Source organism: Geospiza fortis, unplaced genomic scaffold (genome assembly GCF_000277835.1).
Source record: "Geospiza fortis unplaced genomic scaffold, GeoFor_1.0 scaffold166, whole genome shotgun sequence".
Taxonomy (NCBI): domain Eukaryota; kingdom Metazoa; phylum Chordata; class Aves; order Passeriformes; family Thraupidae; genus Geospiza; species Geospiza fortis.
In genome coordinates, this window is record NW_005054310.1 from 2,281,048 (window position 1) to 2,301,939 (window position 20,892).

Consider the following 20,892-nt stretch of genomic DNA (forward strand, 5'->3'; position numbering starts at 1 on the left):
ATTAAACACACTTCAGGTAGTAAAAAAAAGCGTAACCATGGCTCTTTGTATACAGATGTTTACAAAGAACCCTTTATTAAAGAATTTGACTCACAGGATGAAAATGTAAGATAGGTTTTAAAAAACAGCCATGTCTTAATTCAATGAATATTTATCTTGTGCCATATAAAAGCATGTGCGTGTTGAAGCTCTTGCCAAATGCCATTAAATTAAATTAAAAATACATACACTGTTATTTTTCAGAATCAGTGGCTTCACAGAGTATTACAACAGGAACTCAAAGAACCCATTGAGTTCTGTTTTAATTTTATAATATTCTAGTTAATAATGTCTATTAAAACATCCATTAAAAAAGCATCATGCTAATTTAACTGGGAATATATAATAGATGCTGTTTAATGCTCCCATTAAATTAATGCTAAGACTTAGTGTCTTCAATAGATGTTGTTATTAATGATATCTTAAATAGATGCTATTATTGAAAAGAGTAATGCAACATTAATTAAAAGCAAGCTAGGACTTAACTGTCAAGAGAAAAACTCCTTACCCAACAGACACCAAAATATTAGCAGCAGGAAAACATTTTCTTGTTTGGTTCACTGTCTTCTGCATTCTACCATTATTTTCCCTCTAGTGTAATGGCCTCAACTGCACATTGTAATCACATGAGATGTCAAATGGATATAAAAGATATGCTTCCACAGTGATGGAATGCTTCTTAGTTTCTATCTCTTTCTTTCTATTTTTAAATTAGTAAATGCAAAGTTTAAATTAACCAGAAAATATTGATGTCCAAATATTATTTGATGGTAATTTCTGTATTTATAATCTGTATTAAATTATAGATGCATGTTGTTTTGTATATGTATATATATTTCTGTATACTTGATGGCATAAATTTGTTATTTTGAAAACCTTTTTTTTAAAAAATTTAGTCTAATTCATAAAGCTCAAGTCTGTAAAGCCACTGAAAGGCAAGAGATGGCCATGTTTCACTGCTGTGAGACAGAAAGGTCTCATCACACATGCCATGATGGAGCTGCAGCAAGTACAAGACAATATGGAAGCCAAAAGCCATGGTTTGTTGCGAATACCACATAATAATAAACCTTAGGGGGTTATATCCATGCTACTATGGCTTTTCTTCACCTTGAAATGCAAGCTAAAGCACACTCATCACCAGGGTCAGAATAATATAACTTTGTTTTTAAGCTTGGAAGTCATTGCTTTTCTCTGTCATCAAAGACTGGAAAAACACTGAGCAGAAACTAATACACTAGAAAGAAAATATCATGAAGATAATGCTCATAGTCACGTCTCCGATAGGGAACAAGATTCACATCACTTTGTAGACTCATATTTCCTGACATTTGTCCTAGCAGATTATGATCACAGAAATAAAGCAGTGGCTGGGAAACACCACAGGAAGGATTAAATTAAATGATTATGTAAACTTCCAAAGGAAGACTACTTCTGCTTGCATCCTGACTGCTAGAAACCTTATAGAGTTTATTTAGAGACTGACTCTCTTTCAACGTAGCAGGGTCTTGTTTAGGGATCCCCTGACAATTTTAGCTTGTTTTATTGGACATGCATTGCCCTGCAGTTACCATCTCCTTGAACAGAACTGGCTGTCAAACCAGCAGCTGCTGCCTGTAGCCTGTTCACCAGTGCCAGCCAGCAGGAGACCATGACTGAACTGCAAAGAAGGATAATATCACATACAAAATCCACTAAAGTCATATTAGGTTGGTACATGATTAAAAATCTCAGAAACAGTGCTAATGGGAACCTCTGTACCAAATCCTTGTATTTCTAATGAAGAATTATTTCAAGAAAGTAAGAGAGCTTTGCGTTTAAAAGTGAAAAATAAAAATTACTCCCCTCTTTTAACCCCAGTTGCTTAATATATTTCAGGCAGGGAATTCAATCAGCAAAAGCTAAGTGAATTGAACACTGGAAAGATTTTTAAAACAGATTGGACAGGTTTATAGCCTATGTAAAACAAAAATAATCAAATCATATTCATGTGCTAAACTGATTACCTTCAGCTCCAGTACTGCACAGCGGGCCTGGTCATGAGGGAATGGGAGGAGAGCTGCAAACAGTTAGGCTGACACTGGCTGGGATTTTTGCCTGATAGAAAAACAGGGAGAAGTCAGGGTTGACTCTTACAGTAATAGACCTTTCCTTCAAGAAAAGGATTATCTGATGTTTGATAAGGTTGCTTTTTTAAAATTTCAATTTTCATTTTCCTTTTGCTTTTAGAATTAATTAAAATCCAGTTGCAAAAATGGAAATAATATATAGGGTACTACTTGTCAGCCATTAACTACAAATCTTTCTAAGAACTCTTTGTTTTTTAAACTTACGGGCTCTCCCTTCTCTTCACTCTCAGCAGAGAAGATACATTTGTAACTTGTCCCTATCTCATACAACCCAACTTATTCAAATCCTTGTGTCTTGTGGGATCAACTACTCAGAGAGCACAAAAGGAATACTAAATGTTAATTGTATTGGTTTCAGACTTTGCATCTGTTTTGAACATCTGCATGAATGAAAGTAATGAAGAATCAGATTCAGTAAGCTTTTACATGCAGTTTATAGAGACCTTTTTTCAGTGGGAAAAAAATTAACTCTTATTATTACTGATTAATTCATAACTTACCTGTGCTGCCTGCATTATAAAGGGAGGAGTAGGTAGATGCTGCTGTATTGAGAACTAGCAAGTAACTGCAGAGTTATAAGGTATATTAAATTAGTCGCAGTAAGATTTTCTGAGATGAGGAGCACATTTTATATTTAATTAAATTACTAATTTTATATTTAATTAAAACTGTGTTTTTCCTTACCCCTTGTTTACCACATGTATTCATAACTTTAGAAACAAAGCAATAAGTGCTGAAAGTATATGAACTAAGGTTAATTGAAATTTTGTAGATTTGTGATATTCTCATAAAAATTTGCAAACACAAAATATAAAGTTTCTGTCAATAATCTAAATCATTATTTTGACCAGGTGTTCAAAACAGCATGCCTTTATCAAATAAAGGATTTCAACACAATTTTTGGAAATCTTTTATCCAGCCATGTCACAAATAATAACAACAATTAATTGACTTTATTTAAAATTTTGTCTGTTACAAAGACAGGAAAAATTCAGATTTAGGTGGTGAAAAGCAGAAATAGTTATAAAGCTCTAAAAACAGCGATTTTCACCTTTGAAGCCAGTACAGATAGTAAAAAAGGCAACACCTTATGCATTCTCTTTTTGACAACAAAATGCCTAATCTGTGGTACATTATTAGAACTAAAAAGCTCCAGCAAATGGCCTAGAGAACAGAGGAGTTCCTAAATCTGATGGCTGAGTCATTCCTCTTATTTCATGGTTGCTCTCAGCATTAAAGCACACTGCTGATCAATCTGCAAGGCAGGGATTTGCAGTGCCAAATCTTTCAGGACAAAGTTGATTGCTTATTAAAGATTCCTTAATTTTAGTGGTCAAGCTGTTCATGAATCAAGAGTTGGAGCTTTGAGGGTTGGCACTGCAGAGCAGCACGGCTGTTACAGAAAAGCTGACCATGGGAAATAACCTTGGGTTGTATGATAAAGACATGATTCATCTTGTACTCACAGATGAAAAAAAATTGCATTGAAAGATAAAGAAAATTTTATTACAAAATGTATTCCCTCTCCAGAAGAGAAACTTGGATAAACTTTGATAAACTGAAGATATTTCTCAGTATTGAAAGTCACATTGAGGACACCAGGACTCACATGTGAAGGAAGATTTAAATTCCCTCCAGTCAATGGATATAAAACTGTCTAGGATTTATATTGCAAACAACACAGGGGTTAAAAAACCTGCAGGCTACAGTTCTGCTGGCTGGCTGACTACTTCATGAAGGACACTTTGGAACAAGGAGAAAGCCTATTCAGAAAGGAATAAGGCCTGATTAGCAAAGAAACACTTAAGAGGTCAAAAAGGGCAGGGACAAGAAAGGATTTGAGAAATATATCTAAATAATAAAAGGTTCTCTATCAATACAAGTAAAAAGAGAACAGAAATACCGAGAGTTCCATACAGTAGGAGGAAAATATGAGCTTTGGCATCATGCCTTTATTAGCCCAAATAATCTTTTGCTTTTAAAAACTGAACTCTGGTATGAACGGGCAGGGCAAAGCTAGAGGGAAATGCAAAGAAAATGGATGTACATACTTTCCACCAATTTTGATAGAAATGCCATTATGAGCTTAAAAAGTCACTACTGTGTGACTGTGTTTTAACAAATCTTTTCAGTAAGAACTATTACTAAATGGTTGGAGAATAGAAAAAGTAGCAGTTATATTTTCAATGGAGAATAAATGTGATACAGACAAGTGCAAACTTGCTCTTTTGTCTGTATGTAAGATAACAAATGTTGAAGCAGAGCTCATTAGAGACATTAGGGGTTAAAGAATATTTGTTAACTATCACAGGAAATTACCAAAAGTTGCCTGGTAATGTATGTTCTCAACAAATCAACAGAGGAGGTCTTACCTGCCTTAAGAGGTGAAGCACCAAATAACTGAGTCAAATGTAAAATTTTGGGTGAGGTTCAGTAGGTGAGCCATCAAAAGCTAAACTACAAGTGAATAAAAAGTCTTATCCAAGGCAGAAAGACATGAGTAGTAACGAAGAACAGCAGTAGAGTGCAGAAGTTCTTTACCAATATGTCCACGGGTCTGTATTTCTCTGAAGATTTCAAGAATGAGTGGCACCAGCAATATGTTAAAACTTTCTGCTGGTAAAAAAGCCAAACTGTTGTGGAATAGATGGGGAAGGATCTAGAACAGCTTTCCCATGCTCTATGCACCCTTCAGGACTACACAAACTGGTTGCTAGAATGACATTGTTTGGATCACTTGACAAAGAGATCTCTTTCAGATATCTTTGCATTCACCAGGATGCTTCAGAAACCCATCTTCAACCTTTTAATTTGCATTTCAAAAACCACATGCTAAACTGGCACGGATAGTGCTTCTGTTTGATGCATAAGTAGTTTACATGTTCTTTGAACAGTCTGCCCACAGTATCCAGATGCTCTGGAGTCAGAAGGATAGTGCTTCTGAATCTGACTGGATCCATTTGCCAGCTTTACAGTGCCAAGAAAGCCCATAACATATGCACGGGAACCCAACAGTCATATCTGATCAGCCTGAACAAGAAAAAGCTTGGTAAGGTGTTTTGGCAAGGCAGTAAGGGCATTCACTGGTGGAGCCTCTGCCAACAGTATTTAATCTTTATCATTTACTATGGAATTCTTAGGTTAGATTTAAATGTACTCCCAGTTTTTACTTACACATTGCCAAACTTTACCTGCTGTAGCTATTTTACTGATCAAACCCTCCTCTTTAGGTCCCCTAGATGCTAACCATGTCAGCTGGAGAAGACCACTTTTATTAGCACACCTGTGAGATCTCTTTTTGGTAGTTTCAGACCACCTTCACAAAGAGTTTCAGCTGTTTCAGGTGACTGACGAGCTTAGCTGCTCATGAAGAAAGTAATGTCTTATTTCATCAGGATCTTCTAGCTGATGCTCCTGTCTTGGGAGCAGCACAAAGAGCTCAGGGAGTCCATATGCACATCACAATGTATGAACTAGCACAAACAAGTGAAATTGGATGTTCTGCAAACAAAAATGTTAGTGTAGGTAGGCCCTTGCTTCTTTGTCTCTCCAGGTTGAGAATTACGTTATAACTGAACTCAGGTCTGAGTAGAATTATACATAAAAACATTTTCTTTAAGCATGTTTTTAAGCTGAGTTGGTTGCACAATAATTCTGTTCTGCTGGAGGCATAGTCTGTGGGTATGACCACTCTCTTGTGTTAGTTCTTCAGTGAAAACTAAAAATCTACCTTTGCTGCAGCTAATTCCAGTGACAGGAGTTCATTTGTTAAGAACTAAGTGGATTCTTGCCCTACTTGTGGGCAGTGCACTTAAAAGACATGCTCCATCCCTGTCCTACGTTATGTGTTTACAACAAAGCATTCAGAAAGCTAAGTGGAAAGGCTGCCTTGCTGTTGCCTGTGGCACAGATTCTTGCTGTAGCTTTTAAACTGCACCACTGTTTGACTTTCTCTCCTTGATTATATATTCATACATAGAAATAAGTGTGGGATAAGTGACTGCTTTATAAATGTGCTCTCTCAGAATGTAGAGCTGCTGTCTGCAGAGAACATTTATTCATGGAGGGCCTGCAAGGCCGCTGTGTGAGCAGCAATGTAATCTGACTCTGACTGCATGGAACTGAGGGCAGCCATGGCACCAAGGCTTACAGTTGCTGACCTTGGGAATGCTGTGTTTACAGCAAGTCACAGAAAGGCACCAGAACCAAGAACAGGTGGCCTTAAGTTGTGTGAACCGCCTACGGGGTTTTAAACAGTTCTGATTTATTCAGTGTGGCAGTCCCTGTGTAATAAGGTTGGACTCGGAGATTGCAAAATAGGAAGTTTCCACGTGGTTTTTGGGGAATATGATAAGGAAAATGGGCTATAGCTTTTCATGTAAGAGACTGACATTCACTTCATCATCACTTTTAGGATTCTGAACAACACTGCTTGTGGACACATCTTATGTTCCCTGCTGTTGCCTGATCTCTCAGCCAACAGTGCTCAGGCAGAGCTTCCCATCTCTTGAACATCAGTCAGTTCTTCTTTATAATTTGCTACTTTACCATAGTGATCATGTTCCTAATAACCTCAGACTAAGAAGATAAGTGTTACTGAAATTATTTGTTGAATTTTCTATTTTTTTTTTTCTGTTATACATACCTTCTTCCCCCCCCCCCCCCTCCCCATAGATTTTGTCAGATTTAGATCCTGATCCTTCAAACAGGCAAATTATTTCAGTGGATCTGTAATAACAGATAATAAAACAGGGACACCAGTGCCCCCACAAAAATCAAAATACATACCTGTTCAGCTCTCTTGAGCAAGAATATTTCAAACTTAGGTTTGTCAGACTACCACAGAGGTATATCACACATCTCACTACAATATTCTTTCTTCTGGCACAAGAAAAAGTTTGTTCTTGTTTCAAAACTACCCATTGCAGTCAAATATTTAGCAACTACGGCTTGTATTTTGAGTAAGTTAATATCTTTACAAACTCAATTTTATTGTCAGTGTAATGTGACAAAAGTCATGGCTGGATATAAATAGCCTAACTCATTCCATCTCTTACATCTAAAATATTAGGAGTTTGGCATTAAAAATACAAAATGTGTATATACAAAACTCTGACAACTCTGCAAAAGCATGTCTTTATGAAACTGTTTTCTGCTAGATGTTTCTTTCAGGGAAAGTCACCTGCAGTGACCTGGGGATGAGCATGTGACACCACCATACTGCACAGGCACTTGCACCTTCTGCTCTAAAAGGACTTTGTCAGAGCCTCTAAGTGCAGTTTTCCATCCAGTCAGGAAGATGCCTGAGCTTTGCTGTGAGCAGTACAGAAATTTATGACAAAAGAAATATATAAAAAAAACTTCAGTTCTTCACATTTGGTGTAGATTAATTTCTATTTACATGTACTTTCATAGCAAAGTTGAGTCAGAACTTCCTTTGAGGAGATCATTCACAGTTCCAGTCCTGGGGCCTCCCTAGATGAGCATTTTCATGGCCTCTCAGAATTCTCTCTCTATTTCCTTGCTGGTTTGTGGGTCTTTCTGACCCAGAGTAGAAGTTATAACACCCACCTTCACTTAGGATAATGCTGCTATTCCCCAGATTTATGGCTTCAGGCTGTATCCTGCACAGGCCTTTTGTCAGCCATCTAGCTGATGGGCATTGGAGACATAAGAAAGAGCCTTTTTTACTTTTTTGATGAGCAGCTGAATTTGTACCTCATCTGAAACTCTCACTGTGCAGATAGCCAGAAAACATTAAAAAGAGGTCTCACTGGTGTGTAAAGTAACCTCTTTCCAGACAAATTATCAGACACCCTGGGGAGCTCTTGTAATGATTACTAGCTAATGCCCTTACATATAGCAATGGTCAGTAACGCAATACAATGATTTTACAAAATGAGGGAAGATAACATTGCATCACCTCTGTTTTCTATGAAACTGCAAATATACTGTGAACTTTTGCAGACTTCTGTCATTTGTTGACACGATTTTGTCTTACAGAAGGCAGAAACTGAAATGGGCAGAAACCCAATGATTTTCCAGATGGTATTTACTTTTCTTTTTACATAAAGTCTCTGTTACATGGCCTCTTTTATCCTATCAATTTTTATTCACTAACCACACTCTGTCACCAACTTTTAGAATCACATCAGTACTAGCAGCACCATTATTGTCCTTATTCAGCAAAACACATATGTTCCAAAATTTCCGATGCCCCTGCAGCAAGAACAGTTACAGAATGATCTGGAAAAAAATCTTATTTTTCTTGATATTCTGTCTAACAGCACTGTACTTTAGATTTACTGAGGTTACAACAATAATATGGAAAATGTCTTTTGGCTTTTATAGTATTTTTTATCTTGGAGCTCTCTGTGCCAGATAAAGAGATGGAATCACATTTATATTTGATCCAAGAAAGGTAGATGAAAGCAGGCAGAAAAAAAAAGTTATGTTATAAGCAATCAGGTGCTCTAGAAAGATGACTTTTTATTTTGAAAAGCTATGCATATATCCAGTCAAAAGATGGGGATAGAATGAGAATTTGAGCTGCACCATTTGCTCCAGCAGCATTCTCTCCACCTACCCTCTTCAACTGTCGTTCTTTTCAATTTAACTTGACTGGTGGGAGAGTAGGAACTAAAGGGCAGTGCAGAAAGTTGGATAGAGTATTTTTATTTCCTGGAAAATCAGTATCACTCTTCTACAAATCAGGACGCTGTAGCTGTCTGGGCTCATTCTACATACCAAACTAAACTGCAGTGCAAATTTTCTTCCTCCATTTGCTTATTTTAAGCTCCAGCTAATTACAACTGTTTCACAGTCTTCCTAAAATCACCCTGTGGAAACGTTAGAATAGTAGTCTCTTTCTCAGCATTGTAACTACAAGGTATTTTTACGGTGAACCTGGAAATGCCCATAATGCACACGAGCATGTATTTCTCTGTGTGTGCATATGTGTAGTGCATGCCTACCTACACAAGCTAACAGACACCTTGTGGAAAGAGGACACAAATAAAGGACACTTTTCCTGACCTTGGGGTCAGGAACTTAAGTATTACAAAAAATAAACATCTTTGGGATGAATATAAAGGTTCCGGCATGAGGCAGCTTTTTTCCAGTGCATTTTACCTTGTGGAATAAAAATGTTGGCTTGTTTACCATACTCCCAGATGTCAATTAACTCCTTTCACAACTGCTTTGTGCAGTAAATTTCTCAAAACTACTGGTTATCTGTTATGGATTTATACAGTGCCTAGCATAATACATCACTGGTGCCCAACTATTGCTGTAAGTGAACACCGAATAAGCTAAGGAACTGAGTAGATGTTAACTGCTTTAAAGTAAATTAGATAGTATTTATCATGGACAGAGTGTTTTTTTATGTCCTGTGGGGAAGGGGTTTCTTTCTTCTCCTTTTTCTTCCCTTCAAATTTTCTCAACTCAGAGATGCATGAACTTCTTATTGAATTACAACCTGCTGTTCATGAATCACTCAGATACTGGCCTGATTAAATAATAAGACCATTTCTATAGAAATTGACTCATTTTTATGTTTCTTAAATTTTTTCTATGTGGCAGTTACAGAAAAGAAACCCTCAAAAACAGCTTTATTTTGGGATAGAGGTTTGAGGCTGGGAGGGAAATAGCCCTCCTGCACTGTGCTAACATTATTTCAATGTAGGAGATCCCTTGAACAGAATTGGGATGCTAATTTGTAATTTTTCTTGTCCAGGATGTTTGTTTGTTTAACTGACTGCTGATTATAAGGGACCTGCCTCTATTAACGCCTAAAATCCTGAATTTTACTACGTATAGTTTTTGGATGTATCTTAACATCCAAAACAACAAAACACTTGCAAAAGACTGAAAAAATAATAAAACTGAAATAAAATATTTGGATGTTCCTAAACGAAATTGTTTCATTTCCACTCCTTGTGCAGGCAGAAGGAATTAATTTTGAGCTGCTGCAGCTCTGAACTGCATTACCAAGGAGAGGATACTACCACTAACCACTGGCATATGGTAGTGCTATTTTGCTTTTAGAGTAGATTTCCTGGCAGGAACATGTATTACTCAGAGTTAAGAGGTGCTGTCATGTACTAAACAGTTTTGGTAGAAGAGTGACCACAGTCATGTCAAACCTGACTGATTGTTTTTTAGTAGTCCAGATAAATTGCATGAGAAGAATGAAGTAGTTTAGTTTACGAGAAATTATAGATAAAATATAATTTCAATTAGCATATTATGCTGCTTTCTCTCATCTGTGTGTTTCTACTGTAATTCAATTGTGAAAAGCTTCAGGGGGTTTTTTTGTTGGAAACTAATTATCAGCTTCCATGCAATTCAATACATCTTTGGTTTTCTACCTCAGTTCATTTTTTTTCTGCTTGTACCACTGAAATTAATTGCAGTTTGTTACCTATCTAGAAATTATTCAGATTTTAACAAATTTTCATGGTTCAAGTCTTTTTCCACAAGGAAAGAGCATTTTTCCAGCAAATTTGAAAGCCATGAATATGTCACTGTCAGCAAGCTTTAGAGTTCAAAGTTTGGGTTTTAAGTTTGAACATTATATAGTTATGAACAATGTATACATATACATACAACATTCTTTCAAAAAAAATGTTTGCATCTCATGTCAAAGTTTCAGCCCTTGAGTAATTTATGCAATAATACAACTATAAAATAGTTTAGAGTAAAAAGGACCTCTAGAGGCTGTTTTGTTCAATGTCCCACCCATTGGGTTAATCTGGCCCTTGTCCCAGCTGAGTTTGAACATCTCCAAGGATACAGATTCCATATTCCCTCTGGGGATTATCTCTCAGTGTTTGACTGCTATTATTGTGAAAAGCTTTTTCTTTATATCTAACCACAGTTTTACTTGCTGGAATTTTTATTCATTCCTTCTTTCCCTTTCATCGTGTAGCTCCAAATAAGTCTGTCTCCATCTTACCTACACCCTCCTATTAACTAGGTGTATGCAGTCATAATGTCCTTCCATGGCCACCTTCTCTGGGCTGAACAGACCCAGCTCTCTAAGCCTCTCCTTGTACACCATGTGCTCCAGCCCCCTGACCATCTTGGTGGCCCCCCCTTACTGGAGTGCTCTATCATAGTGCTGCTTTGGCTAGAAGTTCTCATTAGCTCATTACTTTTCCATTAATTTGCTGTCTCTCAGATTCCTGACATCATAAATAGTAATAACTGACATCATAAGAAGCAGATTGTGAAAGCATATAATTATCACTGGAAGTGTTCTTCTCTTTTCTGGTTTGTGTCACCCTTGATGAACACACAGTTGCACGTGAACATGCACATGCTAGTTCTAAAAGTCTAATTGCTGAAATATCTTTCCAGGTGCCAGATGGACAGAGAACCCTCTTGAGGACTCATCTCAAGATATCCATATATTCAAGGAGCTATCTGCCTCCTGAGATCTATCTAACCTGCTAAAAAAATGTTGAAGAGGCTTAATCATTTTGAATATCATGTAGCAAAGATATTATAATAGCATGGTCTCAAAGGATTCTTTGCTGCATATTCGGTATATGAACTGGGCATCAGCTGTAAACATTTATTTTTCATTAATTTGTAAACATAATATCCTTTAATATTCATCCATCAGCAACTGCACTGTTGAAGTTAAATTTTCTCACAGTTTTAGTATTTAGTTACACAATTTTCTCCTATCTTAAAAATTATCAGGTAGACAACACTTTCAACAGACTATTCAGACAGAAGCTGTCTTTTCAGTGGCAGACAAAGTAATTTCTCTTCACAGTTTTTAAGAGAAAATAGCTCCTTTGATAGTAAATGCCACAATAATGTAAAAGTAATTATATGTAAAGATGCTGCTGCTTTTTGCAGTTTCTTTGGGGAGAGAATTTTCATAATTGTCTTAATCACTTTCAGGTTTTTGCCTTTTCTGGCTGTATTATTCTGTCTTCAAGTTGTTCGTGTTCCCAGTTTGCAGAGAACACGTTTCTCTTTACAGTTACGCTAAATGATTCTCCTTAAATACTCTCCTCAACAAATTAGTCCATACCAACAGTATAAAACAGTAAAGCATCATAAGAGATGAAGTACTGCTATTTTTATAGGATGCAAACTGGATTAAAATTTGCAGAGTCCTGATATGACCCCTACTTATAAACTTCCAGAGTTTGTCAGAAGAAAATGCCTTATTACAGTTTTTTCAAAGCTCTCACTTACATGTATTAAACAACCTAAAAAAGAAATACTAAGTCTCCTGTGAATCATGAATAAGAAGCAAATTCTTCAAAATGAAGCTTCAGGAAGGCTTTGTGTTCCAGGTCTTATTTTAATTCAATCTTACGACAACAGAAAAGAACAATCACAGCCACTTTGTGGGTGGCTTTTGCTAAATGCCTAGGTTTCCCCAGGATGAATTTTACATTCAAGCAAGAAGAAAGTTTAATCAACAATTATGTTCCTTAATGTTTCTTTGAAAGGTTTGGTTGATTATTTAGCAAATTTCATTTTGCTTTTATTACAGTGAGAAATGAACCAAAGCAAGAGGTTGCCATCTCCACACTGGTGTTGCATCCAAACCCCTGGCTACCAAATCAAGCTTGCTGGTATCATACTGAATTTTGCCTCTTGTGAGTGTGATCAGCTTGAGGAGTCTTTTGGGAAAGGTGGGGAGCTCTCTGTTGGTTGCTATGGAAGAGACAGGCGCAGCTGTAGTTTCATCTCATAATCTGTCTAGCAAATGCAACCTCATTGGAAACAACAAATTATTAGTCTCAAAATGTCTGGCTACTGATCATAAACTTCCCTCTGGTAATCTCTAACCAGAAATGCCCTGACACGTTTTTCAGTGGGAGAGATATTAGCAATCAAAGATATCTCATGATGCAGACTTGAGTTACATGAAGAATCTTGCATCCAAACTGCTTTACTGCTCCAGCAAAACTGCCAAAGTGGGAGCTATAATTGGTCTTGAAGGACTACCACCTCTGTTCTCAATTTCCTATAGTTCATAATATTTCAAACTGGGATATTAGAAGGGAGAAGTTTTTTGTGTTTTCTAAGGGTCTGATTATGGATGGAATAGAGTTCTTTATTTGCAATCATAATTTCTGTTGTGGCATAATCCATGGGTGGATTCATGCAGAAATACTGGATGTTTACACCATAATCTAAATTATATAGTGTTTTTCTATCTAAACACTGCTTTCTCGTGAATCATACTTGAAGATTCCACCTGTTGTCTAATCACTGTGTTAGCAAATAAACTTAAACCTCAGTGTGATGGAGGGAAAAAAATCAATCTTTCTTCACTGTGTTGTGTCATTATCTTGCTATTGACTGGTTCTGCATTTCACAATTTCCAGTCTCATTTCTGTTCCTTTTCACAGTTCATGTTAATAAACACCATGTAGAACATTTTTTTCCTTATTGCTTTGAAGGCTAAAGTGTCTCTCCCTCCCTGCCCCCAGATTTGAAGCTTATGATGTGTTGTGTTTTTTCATTAAAAGCAACAGTGTCCATATATATTTCTCCTACAATCAATACTCTAATTAGATGTGGACTTTTAAGAGAAAACTTTTCATAGTGTGCAGTTTTGAAGATATTATCTCCATACACTGAAGTCCAAGACATATTTTTAACAGAACCTTTAATGCTCTGGGAAATGCCTGCAGGGCTCTGAATTAATGTCTCCACTGATAATTATGGAGTTGCCAAAGTTAGCTAATACTGACATAGCAGAAGCATGAAATTAAATATTTTTGTAACCTTCCATACCAAGGCTACAGAAGAAGTCCGGGAAGAAAATTTATCTGCAATGCACTTGAATTGTATATGTTCTAGTAAATAAAGTTTAAATGTGACTGAAATTTCAAGAAAACAAAAAAAAACTTTCATTTTTTGAAGAGCATAACTATCCATATAATGATTTTTAAAATTAGTAAACAACTTAAAGAACTTGCTTGAAATTTTTCTTGCATACCTAAAGTATTGCTATGTTTTTAAACCTAATGGGCTACTTTTCTGTTTGGAGAATCATTTGCTGTGAATCCTTCCAAATTGTATGGCTTTTCTGTAATTGCAGATCTACTGAAAGCAAGACAGTCTATGACTAAGCAAGAATAAATCAGCCCAGTTTCCTTCTATCAGTTCATTTTCTTTAGGCTGAAGACCCTATCCTTTTGCTTGAAAGAAGCAATAGTGCTTGTCTGCTCTTTTAACAAAGGAATATTATCTCAAAACGAGTCATCTACTCTATTTTTATTGGCCACTGCTGTGTTCCACTTTTACATCATGAAGATACGATCCTGTAGAGAAGCCTGTTAGGAATGACGAGTGCCATCAAATGATAACAAGTGGTTTGATAAAACAAGGAAATATAAGCTGCTAAGAGAAAAAAAGGGAGACAAGAAGAGAGGAAAGGACCAAAGATAAGAAAGTATGATGAAAAAAAACCATAGCAACAAATCCCCCTGCCTAATTCAACAGCATGTGCAAAAGAGAATAATTCTTCTCTGTGAACCCTGCTAAAATTTGAACCTGCTGCCTCTCAATTTGGCTGCTGGGACCAGGAGAAACAATACCAGTGGGAGACTTCTGAAAACCAAGAGCCAATAGCATCACAGACACACAGAGGGTGTGGGCAAGGGTACAGACAAAGATAGTGAGGAAGTCAAAGTCTCTGGAGACTTAAATTGAGCAGAAAGCTTGTGTTTGTTCTTAAAGGTAAAGTGTGGTTGCATGAAGTAGGGAAGAAAGGACTAAGGGTCCAGCTAGGTCCCAAGCTAAAGTCAGACTCCTTTCCTAGCATCACGTGATCTCCCAAAAAGCTCCCATGGTTGTTGTTAGCCATAACACATTCTCCCCTCTCCCCGTCTCCCTGCATTGTTTCCTCTGCTGTCTCCATGACTGACCAGAGCTCCTGACAATACAGCTGCCTGCATGGAGATGTTCATTCTTCACTTCTTTCAGCTTTGGAACTGAAATCGCCTGACCTGAAACCATTGTTATACCTGAGAAGTAGGTCATTTTTTGGCAGTGTAACAGAAATAATAGTTATATGTGGACATATATATGCAACTATATATACTCATTAGCACTTCAATTAGAAAAGAAGATTTGTCTGCCAAAAGGAGCATCTGTAGTAATGTTTGAATTAACACTGAGAATATTTTCAGTGGAAATATTCTTTTTGATTACTGAAACTGAGGTGCTTCAGTGAATTATCCCCATAATGTTTTCTTGGGAAATATTTACTTCATGTAAAAAACAACTTGTGAACTGTACCTCTGCAAACCATTAGGGCATTTTGCCATACAACAGTTACATACAGGTAGTAAGACAGTGACAAGACAAATGGAGAAGGTTTTATCAGAATAACTATTGCTTGAAAGGAAGAAAATTATAGTGAGTACTGCAAAGAAAATTACATGTTGTCACCATTTATTTCACACAGGAGGAAAGTTGTGTTTTTCCATGCTAAGTGTAGCTGCAAATTCGAAGAGCCTCATATAAACTCTGTATAATTCCAAATAAATAAACCTGCATTATAAGCCTCAAGATAAAAATTCAAAATAATGAACCACCATCATTAGTTCCTTGTGATAACCAGGAAACCATCCCTTATTTCCTTGTGAGTATTGAAGTAATACTGCCTAAATCACATACAGAACATACCTGCTCTTATACCTAGAATACAGAATAATAATTGTCTGTGGTGTGAGAGAAGAGTCCTTTTCTGCATCACAGGCCTACCCAAAAACACTAGGGAGGGTAAAATGAACTTCAAGAATTACACAGGATCCAATAATGCTGCTACAGTTCTATCTCTGGAAAGCTACTGCCAGAAAAGTAGAGGGAACGTTTGCACCTTAAGGTTAGATGCTTAACATGCCCGTCATATGTCTTGAAAAAAGCTCAGCACTTACATGTTGAGCCAAGTATGCCTTTTCTAAAGTCATAAATTACATGGTTTAATTGAAATCTATTTTAAAATCAATTCTGTTAACTCAGTGCCTCTGAATTCACTGACGCAAATAGAACAGGAAAAAACAGGTTTAAGCTGATTAAAGAGACTGAACATAAAGACTGAATACAACCCCTTTTTTTCCTGTAGCATGAGCAAATGCAGATAGTTTGGATTTATTCATGAGAAACTTAAGGTTAATGGTACAGAATTTTGTTTTTCAGGACAAGGAGGATAACCAGAACTTACTGGGACAGTTTGCTCTGTTTTACTTCTGTTTGCATCATGCCTCACTTACGTAATTTGCTCTCACAAGCATTACATTCAGGAAAAAATTATTTTAAATTCCATTTTAATGCATCATGAATCACTTTTACTTAAGAAATGACAGCTTAGAATCACATGAAATTGCTTCCAAAAAGGAGAAAGATACCTTGCCAGGTATTAAGTAATTCAGAATCTCTTAAATCCTTCAGAAGAACCACTGAAATCTCAGATGCTCAGCTCAGCATCATGTCTGGAAATTGGTATGAATGTGAGAAGACCAAAGAGGGTCCTTGGTAGCCCTGATCTCACACAGCAGAAAGGGGAGGACTTCTTCCTTTCTTTGCTTCACGTGTTCTCTCTCCAGCATTCACTGTGTATCAAAACCACCTACAAACTCCTACAAATAGGAGTATTTATTCATAATCTTACACTCCATAAAATTCAGCGACAGCCTTAGGGTTTTTTCTAGAGGTTTCTGATGCAGTCAACATCAGCATCAGCAGGCTTGTACTGTGACTATATAGTTGGATTTTCAATTTTTTTTTAAAGTACCATGCTTTTGCAAGTGTCCCAAGTGTTTTCAACCTTATCCAATTTCTCATCAGCAAAATCCTATGCAGCATTCTTTTATGGTTATGATTGTTTTTCAAGTGTTGTCTCCAGTGTAGCTGATGACTCTTGCAGGACATTTCAGTACTGAAGGCACCAGGTACCTATAGGCCTTCCAAGATCTCAACTTTTCTCCTCATATCCTCTATTTCCATTAAGAAAAAAGAATGTATAAATAAGAAAAATATTTTCCCCTATAGTATTTTCTTCTCTTAATGCATACAGAAAAGAATCAAAAAGTCTGATTTCATATTTGGCTCCTTACTATTGTCATTCAAGTCCAATTGCTAAAAAGTTTTTACGATGGCACCTTCTGGCTCTTTTTGATAATAACAAATTTCATATTGACTTCAGACTTTGATGAAGTTACTTACCTAGGTACAAAATGCATTTTTAAAGTTTGGCAGTGATGAAGTAAAAAGCATACTTCCCTTCATTGTTGCCAGGTCAGCACACTGCGGTTTTTTTAAGATCAGGCTCAGCAATGACAATCTAATGGGTACCAAATTACAGCAACATGCATTTCTTCTGCTTCCTCCTTTCATATTTAACAGTGTTTCATTACAGATTTTAGTGCTTCATTAGCATACAGAAAAAAAGTTATTGTCACACTCTGTTTTGCTTTTCATTACTAAAATAAATTAATTATGGTTCTTGAAATTCACGAAGCATTGCCACTTCCAGTGGTCTAAGCATATTAAGCTGTCTTCTTGGGAAAAAAACAATAAGGCCACATCAGCAAGACTGACATTTATTTCAATCTCCTACTCTAAAATCTGTAGTTAACAAGGTCAAAAAGCATTGGGTGAATTATGGGACAAGAATTCTTAAGATGATTTGCAGCAGGGATTTATTATGAAGCCAAAATTGTATTGTCAGGGGGAAGCAGATATGTAGTGAATATGAGCAAAAACCCAGTCCATCTACTTTACATGCTGTCAAGTGTTAAAGGCGGGAATGATTCACAACTGCAAAAATGGTGCAATTCTGAAACTGTAGGAATTATTTCCTCTTGTATCAACCTTTGAGAAAAAATACCTTTGCATATGTCTTAAGTGTGAAAATAACTAGTTTTTTCTCCTCTCTAAGACAGGAAAGTATTACCCTATGTCCAATTAAACTTACTTTGAAATGAATAACTGACATACATGAGAATAAATTTGCTGGAAGTAGATCAAACCCTGCATTTTAAACTTGCTTACAAAGGATTTCTTCCCTGAGATTTCCTTTTCTCTCTTCCAAGTAATGGAGGTTTCACAGGCCTTTTTTAAAAAATTCTTCTTACACTCTACAGGAGTAGGAGGTCTTGCATGTAACTTCACATTCCTCTTGAACAGCTGTTGCAATATGCATCAGGAGTAAGAGAATGTTCCAAGAGGCTAGAGGACATGGGAGTACAAGGTTGGATGAAAAGCCCATCCCAAATTCTCCAAGAAGAAACTGAGAAGCTACAGGGAGGCTCCTGTTGTCTGTAGGCTTTTTCAAATCTTTGGCCTCATGCAACATGATGTTGTTTGATGCCAGCTCTAAGCACGTTCCCTGCTCATTGTTCTACCAGTCCTAAATGATGTAATTACTGCTCTGAAATAGTTTGCAGTGTAAAGCAAAGCAAGATCTCTGAAAGTCCTGCTTTGCTGTTTCACCAAAGCCCTGAAGAGAGAACCAGGGAAGAAGGTGCTGCAGGGCAGGCGCAGAGAGATTGAGAAGTGGTTGAGTCACTCTGTTTGAAAACCAATCTATATCTAATTAGTGAATCCTTCTCACAGCCCTGGAAGGTATATAAGTATTGCTGCTCAGTTTTATAGCAGTCTGGGATGGAAAGGAACAAATTCTGCTGTGTTTAAAAAATGCCTTTAACCAGTTGAGTGAAGGCAAATTAGGCAGTAATAGCTGTGAATGTGCCTTATAAAGCACAACTTAATGCCCCTGCTGGTTACAGTGGCAGTTTACATGCTACAGAAACCTTATATTTACTGTTCATTCAATGCCTTGTGATTTTATTAAATTTTACATCCACAAAGTTCTTTTTCTCGGAACACATGATGAGATATATCCCGGAAAGCTGCTAGTGGTTGGGTTACCATACCAAAGGGAGGAGATTTGTGCTCAAGTGTTGTAGTCTGAGTTTGATGGGTCTTTGAGCAACTTGGTGTAGAGGAAAGTGTCTCTGCCTGTGTGGTAGGAGGGTTGGAACTACATGGTCTTTAACACTGTTTTTTCCAGCTCAGGTAACTCTATGATTCTTTGATATATCGTCTTATAAGAGAGACTCTGTCTGGCTTGTAAATAGGTATCAACTCTCTCCTAGCTCCTAAGAAAAGTATGAGGTAAGATGAATGACAACACATTGCATCTGAACACAGCACAACAGAGGAAGTGAGGTACAAATATAGCTTGTCAAAATATACATTGAATTTTCTCCTCCCAGAGCCCAATTCCTTTACACCACTAATATTTACTGGGTGAGTTGGGAAAGGAACGAGGTTTGTGCAGTTCCTGTTAGAGCAGAAAATTTTAAAAAGTTAGTCTTGTACTCTGAATGAAGCTGGACTCATCAGTCTCTAGATTTATTGCATGTTTAGCTGATAAATATACTAATAATTTAAAAACATATTCTTGGCAAGTGGAATAATATTATACACAGGAATTCTTTTGGGGATATCTGCTGAACCTGGGAATCAGATTCAGTGTCTGAGAATACCATGTGTTTCTTTTCACTGCTTAAAGCAATCTGTCCAGAACACATTTTTTCTTTGCACTCTAGGCTTTTATTATTTAGCAAGAAGGAACTTTTTTTTCCATTCTGAGTGGATGTCACTTGAATATAACCAGAAAAGCCAAAACTGGTTTTGAACATCTTGAAAGAACCTATTGCACAAATAAAGTGCACTTTGGGGCTTCCATACTGACGAGTTGAAAGAAAGACACTTGCAAATTGATGCATGCTTGGGAATGCCAATGAGCAGTCTTGGACATATGACCAAACAGCAGTGTTACAATGCTGTTGAGTAGTCATCTTCTCCAGGACGTGTCTGCCAAACAATAGCTACCAATTTTATTTTTATTACAGAATATTCTTCTCTATATGGTCTTCATTATTTCTTTTTTTTTTCTTATTTTTTCTCCTTTCTTTTTGTTGTTATTTTAATTTATTTTTCTTCCTCATTTTCTGTTAGCTGAATATGAAAAAACCCTATTAGTAAAATATTCTTGTTTATGGTTAGTCCTTTCATTAAAATATCTCTTAACTGATTTTTTTTTTAAAGCAACAGAAGCAGCAGCAAAAGTTCTGAAACATTCTATAGTTTCTCTAATATAGATCTGGGGCATGCAAGTGGGGAAATAACTTTATTTTGATAAGAAGTACTTCATCCTTGGTTAACTGATTTCTTCGTTTCTTCTTCTAAATTGCAAAAAGTATGACAAGATTGCTTCCAGATATAACTTTTATATCTGTATTACAGAGAATTCTCAACATTTCAATAGCTCTGGCTGGAGGAGTCCATAATATTCTGAATATCTCCAGGTATGTCTGAAACGACTGAAGTTCCCTCACTATTGTAAGGTCCAGTCTGGATTATTATTGTTTTTATCACACTACTTTTAGAATCTGCTAAATGCTCAGCCTTGCTAGTTACTCCCTGAGCCTTATTAGGGTGATGCCTGCGGTTGTCCTTTCAGGACTGTATTCCTTATATACATGTTTTCCCCCCACTCAGAAAGATGTTACCAGTCTGTGGGAAAATGAATACCTTAAGATGCCAAAAAAGCCCAACAGTTTGCAAATAAAAGGGATGATATGCTGTAACAGATAGAAGCTTTATGATGCATTAATATTCTTGATAGGTATGAAAGGTTAGGGGCCAAATATGAAACTGTATGGCCAAA

The 20,892-nt window shown here is 36.7% G+C and overlaps 1 long non-coding RNA gene across 1 annotated transcript in view; it reads left to right on the forward strand.

The window, feature by feature from the left end:
• Window positions 1-20,528, forward strand: part of LOC115947708 — a 36,729-nt gene extending 16,201 nt beyond the window's left edge. The window contains exons 2-3 of the long non-coding RNA XR_004081561.1: window positions 12,688-12,829; window positions 20,469-20,528. This is a non-coding gene — a long non-coding RNA (uncharacterized LOC115947708). The remainder of the gene's footprint in view (window positions 1-12,687; window positions 12,830-20,468) is intronic.
• The last annotated feature ends 364 nt before the right edge of the window (window positions 20,529-20,892 follow it).